Genomic DNA, 15,461 nt, shown 5'->3' with positions numbered 1-15,461 from the left:
CCAAAGAAGATATGCAAATGGTCAATGTGCACATGGAAAGATAAATACCATTAATCATTAGGAAAATATAAATCAAAACCATGATAAAATACTACTTTATGTCCACAAGGACGACTATAATTTTTTTAAAAAGGAAAATAAGTGTTTGCAAAGATGTGGAAAAATTGGAACCTTGTACATTGTTGGTGAGACTAGAAATGGTTTGGCCCTATGGAAAACAGTTTTGCAAAAAGGTTACATAGAATTCCCATATGACCCAGCAATTACACCTCTAAGTATGAACCTGAAGTAACTGAAAACAGGGACTCAAGTACTTGTACACCCATGTTCACAGTAGCCTTATTCATAAGAATCAAAAGGTGGGGAAAAAAATCAAGTCTATCGACAGATGAACTGATAAACTATGATATATCCATACCATGGACTATTCAGCTATAAAATGGCTGAGACATTACAACATGGATAAATTTACTAAGTGAAAGAGGCCAGACACAAAAGGTCACATTTATAATAAATGAGAACATTTATTTTACATTTATTTTACATGTGGCATCTAGAATTGTAAATTCATAGAGACTGAAAGCAGATGAATGATTATCAGGGATGAGAGAGAGGAGAGAATAGTGTGTCACTGATTACTGATTAGAGGGTTTTCTTTTATAGTGAAAAAAATGTTTTGCAACTAGAGAGAGATGGCAGCTATACAATATTACGAATGTACTAAATATGTCTGAATTGTCAATTATTGAACTGCCTATTGTTATATTACGTAAATTTCATCTCATTAATAATAAATAAAAGTTAAAAAAATAATGCATAGGTAAGACCAAAATACCAACGGGGAATTGGTAAAGTAATGATGGCGTAACGAGACAGTAGTACCACTGTAAATAGGCATCTTCTGAAACCCGTTGCCTCTCCGTGGAACATTCTAAATAAAGAGCTATTGCCAGGGGAAAAGGAAACCTACCCAAAACTGATGGTAAATGATCACTGGCTCCGTGACAGCAAAATGATCCACTGCCAGAAACAAAAGCCTAGTTTAGTTTAGCATAGGGGCTCAGAGGACAGCCAGCCTTGGTTGCCTTTAGTCTTTTCTCTATCCGAACTTAACCTACAGTGATGTACATTAAAAGAAGTTCCATACCCTCCCTTACAGGTGAGGAAACTAAACCATGGCTGCTTCTAGAGCCCATACACAGGGATGTGGGTAGCAACTCAAAAAATATTTACTAACTTGGTATACAAGTTGAACGTCCTTAATCCAAAAATCTGAAATAGAAATGCTCCAAAATCCAACACTTTTTGAATGCTAACATGACACCAAAAGTAGAAATTTCACACCTCGCCTCATGTGACAGGTTACAGTCAAAATGCGGTCAAAACTTTATTTCATGCACAAAATTATTAAAAATATTGTATAAAGTTACCTTCAGGCTTTGTACCTAAGGTGTATACGAAACATAAACGAACTCTGTATTTAGACTTGTGTCCCGTCCCAAAGAAATTTCATTATGTATATGCAAATATTCCCAAATTCAAAAAAGTCCAAAGTCCATAATACTTCTAGTCCCAAGTATTTGGAATAAGGGATGCTCAAACTGTGAAAGTTATTTGTTGTCCTTTGTCAAGCTGTGGAAATTAACAATTCTTCTATCCATCATCATAAATCTTCTCATGAGCCTGGGTGCAGTGGCTCATGCCTATAATCCCAGCACTTTGGGAGGCCCATGCAGGAGGATCACCTGAGACCAGGAGTTTGAGACCAACCCGGGCAACAAAGCAAGACTTCACCTCTACAAAAAATAAATTAGCCAGATGTGGTGGTGCATTCCTGTAGTCCCAGCTACTCAGGAGACTGAGGTGGGCGGATCACTTGAGCCCAGGAATTTGAGGCTTCAGTAAGCTATGATCATGCCACTGCTCTCTAGCCTGGGCAACAGAGTGAGACCCTGTCTTAAAAAAAGAAAAAAGAAAAAAGAAAAAAATTCTTATGAATAACTGTCCAAAAGCACACCCTAAATCACAGCAGGCTCATTTTGCAAGCTTTTCTCAGGTTCTTGTTCTATTTGCAATGCTCAAGTTTGGACCTGAGGTGCTCCTGCAACGGCATTAGGTCTACCCTTCAGAGTGCTTTCACAGCAAGAGAAATTCACACCAGAAAAGGCACTGTCCTTTTAGCCACTTTCTGGGCCATGTGAATAACTCTCAGTTAACCCCTCTCAACAGGTATCAATCACCACATTTTAAAAATAGAGACAGGGTCTCACTATGTTGCCCCAGCTGGTCTTGAACTCCTGGGCTCAAGCAATCTGCAGGCCTTAGCCTTCTGAGTAGCTGGGACTATAGTCATGTGCCACCATGCCAGGCCATCATTGCATTTTAATTTAAACTATTTGTTTTGGCTATTTCAATGTGATTATTAGGACAAAACAAGAAATTTAAAAGGCAACTTTTCTAAAAATTCTTTTTTTCTTTTTGAATCTGCGTTCTGCTGAATAAAAATTCTTAAAATCAAACTGTTTCTATAGTAAGAAAAGATGTCAAAGTATCTGTATATATTTATTGTTTAATTCCTCTGACTGTAATAAATAAGCCATTACCAATACAGAATGGCTGAATCCGAAAGGATTTGTTTTATATATTAGAGGTTGGAAGAGGAGAGACAGGGAATCTGAACTCTCCAGATTTTTATATTTGGTTTTAAAAGTCTTTTCCTCATTTAAAGTGTCATTATTAAAAAATTATTAATTTTTTAAAAATTCTAGACACAATTGAAATCACATTCAATATTTTTGAACATTCCAAAACATCTGTAATTGTGGATCAGAGTTTAGGAAAACAAAAAAACACTCAGGGATTCTCTACTTCATTTCATTGTATCTTAAGACATTTTACAAAATATAAACAATCTCACACTTACTAACTATTTAAGACTTTAGAGTGTTTCTGGCTCACTTTAGTCTCTGGCAGGGCTGGTTCCCATTTTGAAATGAGAACTCTATGATAAGGTGGAGGATTTAGAGACTTACAAAGTCAAAAAGAAATCATAACTCCTACATTTTTAATCATCCATCCTTCTGGTATATGATTTGTCCCATAATTCTCACCACAAAATGAAGAAAGTTTTGAAGAACGAGTTATTCTCAATGTAAATCTCCAGCCAGCCTCTGTCAATCATGTTGGCCTTTTCCCCCTAGTTAGCCTTTTTCCACCTCCTGCCTGAAAACTACACTACTATTTAATTGCTTTGTGACTTCACATTTTATTAAAGGCAGAAAAACATAAAGAGCTAAAACAAGGAGATAAGCCTATTGCCATAAATTGTCCCCTTAAGCAATGAAACTTGCCTCTCTAGTATAATAAGGTGGGTACTGTGAAAACCCCCAACAAGTGCAATTCTGCATAAGTCCACAGCCCCCATCACTTACAGCAGACCTTACAGTTCTCTCTCGAGTGCAGCGCCATAGATCAGACCCCAGGGCAGTCAGCAGCATGCTTTCTAAAGCCAGTGTGAAGGGCACAGCCCAGGGAGTCACTTTGCTCTCTACGCTCACTCACTCCAAATTTATCTTGGGTTCTCATGGCCGGTGCGGGGGAAGCAGAAATAAGAGACAAGGTTATAAAAAATTTTATAAACTGATAGCACCCCAGCTGCCATCCCATTCCCTAGAAATCCAGTCATAACCCAGTGAACACATTTTAGCTAAGTGATCATTTTCATAAATTTAGAAGAATTCACTTCTCTCCCTTTTGAGTCTCCATTTCTTCCTCTGTAGTGGGAAGGAAATCATCATTATCAGATTATATCATGTTTCTGAATGTGCCCAAGCCCCTGCCCTCTGGAAGATCACATCCAATGATTTACACAAACAAATCAGGTCTTTGTGTTTAAAGCCCTATGAAAACATCAATGGGCAACTTCTCTAAGTTACTCTGGTTTTTTTGCGACCAGCCAAAAAACAAAGGCTTGTATCTAGAATTTTAAAAAAATTAGTAATTTTTAATAATGACACTTTAAACGAGGAAAAGGCCTTTAAAACCAAATATAAAAATCTGGAGAGTTCAGATTCCCTGTCTCTCCTCTTCCAACCTCTAATGTATAAAACACTGAGGTGTATAACAAAGTTTATGACATTAGTCAAAAAAAACATGCAAGTATATGGTGGGGGGGGGGGATGTATAAAGATCTAATAAATCCACTAAGCATAAAAAATGTCTGGAAGGATATACAATAAATTTAGCAGTGGTTATACTAGGAATAGGATCAAAAAGTGGGATACAAGAATCCTTTTTTTGTCTCTATAAATGTTTGAATATGTGACAATGGGCACATGTGACTTTTGTCATTAATCTTAATTTTCAAAGAGTTAAAATAAGGAAAAGAATAATGACCAGTATTTTCCAAACCAAAAACTGGAACACGTGGTCTGCCAAAGAATTTTTATTCCACATCTAGAGATAAGAAGCAGTTAGGAAAAGTAGTCACTGGAATGTTCAAATTTCCAGGTTTCAATGGTTTTAAAAAAAATGGCAGCCAGAATAATCTAAAACAAGATTGTCTACTAGCATTAGATATTGAGCAAATAGTACAAATCCCTAAGTCAGTCACACTGTGTCTTCTCTCCTCTTAGAAGGTAGGCTACGGTGAGTGACCCCAAGATCATCTTTCTTGGTATTGAGCCAGCATGCTCATGAGGAATTTGGCTCAAGTCAATGAACAGTTTCTGCATTTACGTTTTGCACAAAGGACTACCCAAGGAGAGAAAAGCGAACAAAAGAAACAAAAAACAATATAATAGTGCTTAAGGACTATAATTTGAGTAAGACTCTCTAACAAACAGGAACCACAAAAATTGCAGGTGCTATTCATTTGGGAAAGAAATGAATTTTAATTCCTATCTCAAATCACATTTCAAACTAAATTTTATACAGATAAAATATTTTAAAATGTGAAATGAAACCATAAAACTACAATAAGGTAAATATAGGTAAATGTCTGTGAATCTTGTGGTTAGAGATGTAATATTGATTCACTTCTTCTATAAATACTTGCCAGGTCTGACCAGCAGATCCTGGCCAAGCGATGGATGAAAAAACATACTCAGACACAAGTATCCAGTGAAAGAGCGGGCTAGGGGACCGGGCTGCTCACAGAAAGAGTCCTAGCAGCTGTGACCCTGACAAGCCAGCGCTGCTGGCATTTATTCAGTACAGATTTAATGACAAAGGCTTTGAGTCAACATACTTGTGGGTAACATGGTTCCCCTCCCCCAGGTTTCCACAGCTCTCCCCAGGCACGCCTCCGCCCAGAGAGCAGTCCTGCACACAGATGATTAAAGGCCAGCCTCCAAGGCCTAAGTAACTTCTCTAGATCAATTCCTTTACATCCCCTTGTTATCTAACCTTTGCTCTCAGGCTCCGGGTAAGAGAATTTGGCTGCCTTAGGTTTGCATCTTTTCCTACAATTTCTCCCACCCTGACCAATCTCCTACAAATACTATATGTTAAGTACTAGAGATCTTGCTGTGGACAATACAGACAAGGTCCTTGCCCCCATGGAGTTACAGGCTAGAGGGGGAAACAGGAAAAGAGTAAGTTAGTAAGAAATAATAACCATGGCTGGGCACAGTGGCTCACTTCTATAATCCCAGCACTTTGGGAGGCTGAGGTGGGTGGATCACCTGAGGTCAGGAGTTTGAGATCGGCCTGGCTAATACGATGAAACCCCGACTCTAATAAAAATATAAAAATTAGCTGGGCATGATAGTGGGCACTTGTAATCCCAGCTACTTGGTAGGCTGAGGCAGGAGAATCGCTTGAACCCAGGAGGCAAAGGTTGCACAGTGAGCCGAGATCGCACCACAGAACTTGAGCCTGGGCAAGAGAATGAGACTGCATCTCAAAAATAAGTAAATATATAAATAAAAAATTGCATACTGAGAAATGCTCAAAAGGGTGTGCGTGCATGTGCACACACATGCATGCCTACATTTTCCAAGCAAAGAAACTGCACCTGCAGAATCTCAGGGACAGGAAGGAGGTTGGCATATTCCCTGGACTGAGAAGAGACCAGTGGGGCTGGAACACCGTGTTCAAGGGTGAGTGACAAGAGGTGGGGCTTTACAGCAGGCAAAGCAAGATCATGCCAGGCCCTGCAGGCCATGGTAACAAGAATGCCATGACGAGCTCAGGCAGGGGTATGCCAACATGTGATCACACTTGAAAGAGATTACTCTGCTATGTGAAGAACTGACAGTGGGCAACAAATACCAAGGCATTCTTATATCCTAGTTAGCCTATATGGAAACCATAAAGGAAAAGATTTGACAACCTAAATTTAAATATATACATTTAAAAGCAGTATAAAAATTGGAAGAAATTATCAAAACAATGAACATACTTTTATAATAAAAGACATTTTTAAAAATTTAAATCTTTAAAATCTTATTGTTGCAAGTCAGTAACAAAAATAGCAAATACCCCTCTGGAGAAATGGACAAAGGATATGAACAGAAAAATCACAAAGGAATATAAATGGCATATGAAGAGATGTTCCTCTATCTATAAAACTGTTAAGGTTTTTTTGTTTGTTTGTTTTAAACTGCACTATCCAATGTTAAGAAGGGTATGGGAGAAGAGATCTCTCGCATACTGGTGATGGAATTGTACATTGGTTCAGTCTTCCAGGCAGTATGTATTATACACTAAACCTCTTTCCTAATCTTATAAGGAAATAATTAAGAGCAGCCTCACAAAATATAGTTAGAAGGATGTACATTAATGTACATGTCCAAAGTGAAATTTGATAAAATATATTCCTGAAGCAGAATATTCATCAACCTTTAATAATTACACAGCAGTGACTACTGATAAGGAGAGAGGTTTATAATTTTCAACTGAGAAAAGCAGGGTACGTTTCTGTATTTAAGAATCTTATTTAGGCATATACACCTAAAAAAAAAATCTCTGGAAGAATACAAACAGTGGTTATTTAATGGTGGTAAAGTTACACATTTTTAACAGGTTTTTATTTATCGATACATCTTTCATTTTTCTAGTCACTATATACTGCTTTTAACAATGCATGAAGTCTCTAAACAAAAAAAAATAAAAAAATAAAATATATATATATATCTAAAGCACCATAAAATAAAACTTGAGACATACTAAACTGAATGGTAAAGGAGGAGATGGAGAGGAGGCAGTGCAGACTGGAGTTGGATGAGAAAATGGTAATGTTAGAAAGGGACTTTGGGGGGCATCTGCCTAGTCCAACTCCTCATTTTGCAGATTAGGAAAGCATCTACATCTACCATCTCCTCACTTCACCTCCCTGACTGTAATAACACAGGCTATTAGAACACAAAACAAAACTATTGCTACTAGGTCTTCACTAATTAAAAAACCATGTACCCCGTGAGAAGCAACCATAAATATCATCACTGTGGCACTTAACTCCTGAGTAAAAGGTACCCAGACAAGAGCACAGCCTGACAGCTGCTTTGGTATTTGGAAACAAGAGGGTTATTGCGGAGTGCCGTTTTTTTCCTCACTCCTCAAGCAATTAAGAAATATTTCCATCCTAATATTGCTCCTGTGCCTGTCTAGCACTGAGCTCACAAAGAAACATCCTCAGATGGTTACATACATCTGGCAAGAATAACCTCAGCATGCCTAAGGCGTTCACAGAATCTGTCGACTTGGAGCCCAGACGTTTTTATCTGGGTCCTGCCTCCTGTGCACAGCAGAGGTCTTTGGCAGGCATTTCTAATTCCTTGGCCCATTTCCCACAACAGATACTCTAAATGGTTTCCCTTTCTCAAATCTAAAACCCCAAATCTACCACTTTTACTCTCCAGAAATAAATACTTTCTTCTTTCTTTATTCAGGCCATAACCCGTCAGCCCTCTTAATGTTCCTTTCTATTTCAAATTACCTGTGTCTACCTACTCCATCTCCTCCCTCCTTCCTGGCTCAGGGGTGGCATCCCTTCTGTCTCAAAGATGAAGCCCTCCACCCTGATCTATTCAGCCAGTCCTGTAGTCACAGAAGTCCTGGCCCCCTAAGTTTTCCCCTTTCTTTATGACTCCTTCCCCGCCCCCACCTCTCTCCCCACTGGGTACCTCCCTCTCTTTTAGTATATCTAAGTTTCCTTACCCCAACTCTGCTGCCTCCTCCCAGTGGCATCCTCTTTTGCTCCTTCTTTTCCAGCAAATCTCTAGACCTGGGCATCTACACCTGCACCTCCTTAGCTTATCATGATGTTAAGAAGCATCAAGAGTAAGTATTTACAGTCAGAAGGCCCAGAGTACACATTCAGCTCTGCCACTGACCATTTCCACAACCTTCAGTGAGCAAGCCACTTAATCCTCCAAGTCAATTTCCTCCTCTGTAAGATGAGATTAATAACACCTGCTCCATCTCCTTCACAGCTGTGTTGTGAGGATCAAATGAGATAATGTGTGTGGAAGGGCACTGGGAGCTTAATATAAAGCACTTTAACATTCTAGTTATTCCTGTTATTACTCTATCCCTGATCTCTCAGCATCAACTGAGTCAGGCAAGGTAATTTGTGATCTTCAGGTTGGTCACAGTGTTAACACTAACAATGCTTCAATGTCAGCTTTTTAGCTTAATTCATTCAAAAACAAGTACAACCTTGCGTTTTTTTAATCATATGGGCAGGGACTTCTGGAAAACAACAGTAGTAAGCCAACAATTATTGAACACATACCAAAAGTCAGGCGCTGTTCTAAAGTACTTTACCAGAGAGTTTTATTACTATTTTCATTTTACTTATGGGGAAATTGAGGCAGAGCACAGTCATGATTTGAACCCAGGCATCTAACTCTAGAGTCTATACCCTATACAATTCTGTTAGTGGCAAAGTGGGTGCCAGATAGAAATAAACCAGTCAGGAGATCATGACTACTACAGCATTAGAGGCAAGAGATAATATGGGTTAACAGAATATCTAGAATGTTTTTTAAAAACACATACCTTTCTTTTTTCAAATAGCTAACTACCAATGCTGCTGAGAGCTGAAAGTTACCAGGTACTTCAATATACTGCTACTGAGAGTATAAACTGCTGTGACCTTTCGAGAAAACACAGTACATCAACAGAGTAAATTAACAGAATACATCAAGACCTGGGTGCTACATTCTATCAGTGTTCAGCAATGCCACTTGTAGCAATTTATCCTAGGGAAATAATCACAGATGTGCATGAAAGATGTTCACTGCAATGTTATTTCTAAAAGTAAATAACAAGAAACAAGATAAATGTCTAATAAAAGGAGAAGGGATAGAGAAACCATTACATTTCCATATATCTGAACACTATGCTGTCATTTAAAATGATGCTGCAGAAAAGAGGAATAAGCATTTTATTAAGGAAAAGAAGTATGTAAAAAAGCCCATTGATATGGGCTTTGGTATCTGACTGGTTAAGTTCTGAACTGGTGGGTTTACCAGCTATGTGAACATGGGCAAGTCATTTCCTTCCTTCCGGCCTTCCTTCCTTCCTTTCCTTCCTTCCCCCTCCACTTTTTTTTTTTTTAAAACCAAGTCTAGCTCTGTGACCCTGGCTAGAGTGCAGTGGTGTGATCTCAGCACAATGCAACCTCTGTCTCCCAGGTTCAAGTGATCCTCCTGCCTCAGCCTCTCTAGTAGCTGGGATTACAGGCGTGTGCCACCATGCCCAGCTAATTTTTGTATTTTTATTAGAGACAGGGTTTCGCCGTGTTGGCCAGGCTGGTCTCGAACTCCTGATCTCAAGTGATCTGCCTACCTTGACCTCCCAAAGTGCTGGCATTACAGGAGTGTGCCACTGTGCCTGGCTAATTTCTCTGAGCCTCAGTTGTCCTGTGTATAAATGGGGATAATAAAAGTACTAACCCCAAGGGTTATGAGAATAAATTAATATATATAAAATGCTTGGTATTTAGCTTGGCACAGCACAAACATGCAATAAATGTTACTCAAGTTGCAAACATAGAGAAAGCTAACACAACATAAACACATATTCTAAAAACTTGGAAGATAATGTAGTACAATTTTAACACTGATTATCTCTAGAAACAGAGTAACAGATTTTGATTTAAACTCTATTTTCTAGATTTTATTTATTGAATAAAGTCAGCAACATATTAATATTTGAGTATCTCCATTTTTTTCAAGTAGTCTTAATACTCCTTTTGATCTATTAAGTTTCCCTATTATCCAGTCTATGCATATTGTGTTTATGAAAATGGGGTATTTATTGATTTAACCTGAAGAGTAATACAATTCACTTTTATTCTTCAGAGTAAAACAGCTTGCTCACATTTCATCCTATAAAAGTATTTTCCACAATCAAATCATACATTCGTAGATCAAGAGCAGTCTGAACAGATTATTGGAGCATAGAAGACTAGAGAATGGATTTGTATCTCTAAAAAGCAAAGTTAAAGGAGACAAACATGACAACTTCATGACAAAGAAAAAAATGATATGTTACCTTAATTATGTAAGGTCAGAAATTACTGCAATAAATATTTCAACTCCATGGACAATTTCCTAGTGTGATCAAAAGATCAAAGTAATTCACTAGTTCAGAAGTCCATCCAGTATAGTGACCATCATTCTGAAAGGAAAAAGACATCTCTTTGAGGGAAACATAATGGAACAATACTCATTTTTAGGCTTGAGATCCACAGGAGAGAGGAATCAATCATTAGAGACAGCTATGCATTTTGGAAATCAAAGTACAGTTAAGCCACTTTCCTGCTGGGGGTGCAGGGGCAGGCCAGAATAAAAGGGAGCCTAAGATACCATGCAAAGAGTCCCTTTTGCTTTAGGTAAAGGCTAGCTATTTGCTCTTGTGACTCACCACCACTGCAAAGAAAAGCGCTGGATCCCTCACAGCTTTCCACCTTCTGTCCTGTTCTCCTCCGTGTTTGGCAGTACATACATAAGAAGGCACACGTGTACCTCTCTATTTTTATATATTTTTAAACTCTGTCATACTTACTCAGACCACTCCATAACAAACACATGGCCTTTCTACTAAAACTAACAGCAGTTCCCTGGGACTAAAACCTTGGAACTGTTTTCAAGTCATCCCTCTCATCGTTACCTTCCACTATCAGTCCACCACCACTTTTCCCCGAATGTCCAGCTGCTCTCTACCCCTTCGTTTTCACTCCTATCACACTGCTAAACCAAACCTCCTTGCCATACCCCATCTGTTTATAACAAGAGCCTCTAACTTGGCCCCTCTGCAGATCACAGCCTATCCACTCTCTTACACAAAAATTGTTTTCATCCTATTTCTGTAACCTTGAACAGGATTGGGCCCATCCCTTTGACTGTAAAATGAAGAACTGGTCTCAACGTTCTCCATCCTCACTGTGCTCTGAAGTCAGATGTCACTGGACATGAATCCTGATCCAGCCACTCTGCAAAACTTAGACAAGTATGTCTGCTCACAATTCAGTCTTACAATGCATAAAATGGGAACTAGTACATCTACTCCAAAGGCTGCTGTAAAATAATAATGGGATCTTATGCCTTACAGATCACACAGCAGGTACTGAACAATATTGGTTATTCCCATCCCACCTTACAGAATCCCACAAGCTTTGAAGTTCTCTGGTCTTATAACTTCCAAACTTAACATTTTCTTACATCTACATCTGTAGTCATAATGATTTTCTCTTCCATCACATATAAACTCCTCTGTTGACCTTCAGTTCTTCCATTATCTATCACTACTTTATCTTCCTCTAATTTCCAATAAATGCCTTCTATTCAATCAGATTAGTCTGATTATTTTCCCAAGAACACACACTTACACCCTGCCTTTGTGCCCATCAGTTCCCCATAGACTTTTCTTATCCCCTCTGTCAAGGCCCAGTTTGAATCCAAAGCCGCCCAATGGCGACCTTGCAAATAATTTAACCCTCACACACTGCCTTAACATTATTGTCTACTCTTTCATGTTTACCGAGATGAGCTGTCCAGCTGACAAAGACTATTCTGATTATTCCAAGTTAAGCTTTTTACTTCAGTGTGGATTGTATTAGAGTTTTTACAAACTACATATTTTTTGGATCGGTTCTGTCAATGCTTTTTGAAATTCATAGGCCTTTATGCCTTAAGGTAAGAGTCTTTTATTAATTCCATCATTTTTATTTAAGGCTCACACAAGGAGCTGGTTCCATTATCAATGGGTAGACCATTGGCAGACAATCTGACAGCTGTCTCATGAAGCCAGATAAGAGTTCTAAGTATGTCTAATGTCTGTCAGATTTTGTGACAAAGTGAACATGTTCTAATTTCAAGTACCATTTTAAGACCAAACTCTCAATGGCAGCAAGGATGATGCATGGTGGGGAAAGATGACTGGTCACTAGAGTTTTACCTGAAGATGATGGTTGAAGCTCCAGGGATAAATGAAGGTTCTAAGGGGAATCAGTAGAAGACACAGTGAAGGGTCAAGGGACATGGAAGAAGACACTGAGTGGTTACAGAGGAAGGAGAGTAACTACAAGGGTGGAGAGGCACACAAGCCCAAAGAGAGCTGAGTAACACATCAAATGCTGCAGATGAGGACAAAATGTCACTGGGTTTAACAATTAGGAAGGCATGACCCCTTAAGGCAATTTTCAAAATGGCAGATACAGGATGCTGACTCAGGGCATTGAGGAGAAACTAGGAGGAAGGCAAATGGAAACAAGCAGAGACTGCCTGCCAAGAACTTTGGCTCTCAAGCCAAAAGGTTTGTAGTGGTCATTTTCTAATCCTGAACTTAACAGCTCAACGAAATACCCAAGCTCACTCTTCTTCCCTGCCAAGAACTTTGGCTCTCAAGCCAAAAGGTTTGTAGTGGTCATTTTCTAACCCTGAACTTAACAGCTCAACGAAATACCCAAGCTCACTCTTCTTCCCTTGCTTCTCACCTGTCCATGTGCAGAGATAACTGACAGTTGACTGCAAACCCTTCCCGCCTTTTTTCTTCCAACACCACCTTCACATGCCTGGTTTTGGTTCCCTAAAAAATCTTACAGAACTATTCAACAGCTATATGTTATCAGGTCTCAAAAGCTAAGTTATATTCTTCTTCTGCTGTAGGTAAATGATAGTACTTAACATAAAAGGAAAGACACCAAAATGTGTCAAATCAACAGAACAGAAGTCCAGGTTCAGATCAAATACCATATTACTATCTTTGGGTAACCTATGTAATTTATGCTGAATTATTAAAAAATAGTTTTTCTTCCTTCAAAATAGTGTTTTGTTCTTTACTGTTTAGAAAAATCAAAGAAAAAAATAAAAATCATGAGGATAATTAGCACTTTGTTGAACCTCCTTGCACTTTGATATGTATGCATGATACATATAAACATAATACACAATGTGTAAGTGCATGTAAGTTTCTCTAAAAGTGAATCATATGGTATTACTGGTAACTTGTTTTTCCCACTTATTCTGATGGAAATTCTGTATCACTGAATAGTCTTGAATGCTTTCATTTTTAATGACTGCTCAATGATCCATTTTAATAAATTCCCTTGAAGTACTTAAGTCACCTCCAATTTTTGATTATATATTTAATGCTGAGAAAGATATCCTTCACTATACCATCAAGTATTTGCCTGGGATAAGGTCAAGGTCAAATGTATAGAAAATGTGAGAATCTGATATTGACAATTTGCCCTACACAATGTTTGACCCAGCGGCACATAACAATACTCTTCCACACCCCCTCTAACACTGGGTCATGTTATTTTTAAAATTGTATTCTATAGATTTAATTTTAAAATTTTGATAAGCATATCTTTGGGGTTGAACACTTTGTACCTTTTTACACTCTTGTTCATGTTCTCTATTTTTCTACTAGTGTGTTCATCTTATTGATCTGGAATACCTTTTCGTATATCCAGGATATTAATTTCATATATCCAGGATATTAATTATGGATGTATAGATTGATATATATTAATATGTAATGGATTTTTACATTTATATATTAATATTAATCTATATATCCTGGATAATGGAGAGAAAATAGTGTATTTATTAAAACTTTTGCCTACAAGGAACAAAATCAACTCAAGCATATTAGAGCCAGAAAGGATCTTTATATAATGATACTGAGGGATCCTTCACATAGAAGGATACTAATATATAAGCTTTGTCATGTGTGTATTACAATTCGTTTCCCCAGTGTCTTTTATTTCTAAAATGGAAACATGACTACTTCACTAATCTATTTTGAAGATTCAAGAACATGCAAGTATTAAGTCATGAGTGGAATTAATCATCCTAAAAACAAAAACAAAATTGCTGCTACTTAGGACTTAATAAGGTCCCGTATTCTCTGTCCTTATGATGAACCTACTAGGCAGGCATTTCCATTCCTCTTTTACAGAGAAAATGTAACAGATATCCATAGACAGTAAAGTGATAGTTAGATTTTAATTTTTACAAATAAGCTCTGTATTGATCCTAAAAAAGACTTGGTAACAGAATTAATCCCAGCTGTGTTTGTAGTAAAATTTCCTCCTTAGAAGTAATTCCAGGGACTACTCCCATTTGTCTGCTAGCCACAAACCAAGTTACTAGGTTCTGCAGCAACCATTCTTTTAAGTTTCTCTAAATTATCTTCTTCCCCTTCCTCTAGGACATCTTTACTATTAAGTGTCATTCTGATAGCAAGAAAAATATTTTTGGCTAGGAGCCAAGGCTACATTATCAGTCACTACAAGTTTAACCTGATGGCAGATACTTTGCTAACATTATAAATACATTAAAGGGACTTCAGTGGCTTATACGTTAGTGACGTCTATAGTAACAGCATACATCTGAACCCACGCTTTTGTTAGGGGCAAAGCACACTGTGCTGTATAAATATTTTATGTATAGCCCGTACTGAAATTCTAGATTAAGAGGCATTCACAGAGCCTCTGTAATATGCTGGTTGCTCAAGACAGCATATTTTTATCACAATTGTGTGCAAGCTTTGCCATATTCTACAGAGATCTCCTTTATTTAATCATAGTTCCCCCACCCCCAAGTGTTTTTATTTTTTAAATGCATTGGTTGTGCTATGGGCAAGGCAGTATCTGAAATAATGGCAAAAGTAAGGTAGCTGATCATCGAACTGGTTCCGAGGGCAAAAGTGCACAGTGTGAGTGAGCCTGGTAGATGAGATAACAGAGCTAGACTACCCATTGCCAGAAAAGGGAAAAGGAAATACTTTTATTAGTTCACTGAAGACTTACAGAAAATGCTTAGGAATTTGAAGGCTACTCTTATGGAATAACAGGTTTCCAAATGGGTTTTGGAAACAGACAATAACAACAATAAGAAATACCTCAAATTCTCCTGCTAATCTGGGGCAGGTACAGCCACATCCCCCCATACTCCCCTCCTCCCACAAACCCCCAGCAACTAGCCACGAGGAAGGGCAGC

At 38.2% G+C, this 15,461-nt stretch overlaps 1 protein-coding gene across 9 annotated transcripts in view; it reads right to left on the bottom strand.

Moving 5' to 3' along the window:
* Positions 1–15,461, bottom strand: part of KANK1 (KN motif and ankyrin repeat domains 1) — a 246,536-nt gene that overhangs the window by 155,656 nt on the left and 75,419 nt on the right. For 5 of the 9 annotated variants that reach the window (XM_007969400.3, XM_007969404.3, XM_037998465.2 and 2 more), the window contains exon 2: positions 10,504–10,629. The exons of the other annotated variants lie outside the window; for them this stretch is intronic. The gene's annotated coding sequence lies outside the window, so the exon portion shown is untranslated. The remainder of the gene's footprint in view (positions 1–10,503; positions 10,630–15,461) is intronic. 9 annotated transcript variants of the gene reach the window in all.

This window comes from Chlorocebus sabaeus, chromosome 12 (genome assembly GCF_047675955.1).
Source record: "Chlorocebus sabaeus isolate Y175 chromosome 12, mChlSab1.0.hap1, whole genome shotgun sequence".
NCBI classification, from domain to species: domain Eukaryota; kingdom Metazoa; phylum Chordata; class Mammalia; order Primates; family Cercopithecidae; genus Chlorocebus; species Chlorocebus sabaeus.
This window is presented reverse-complemented; position numbering and strand designations above follow the sequence as displayed.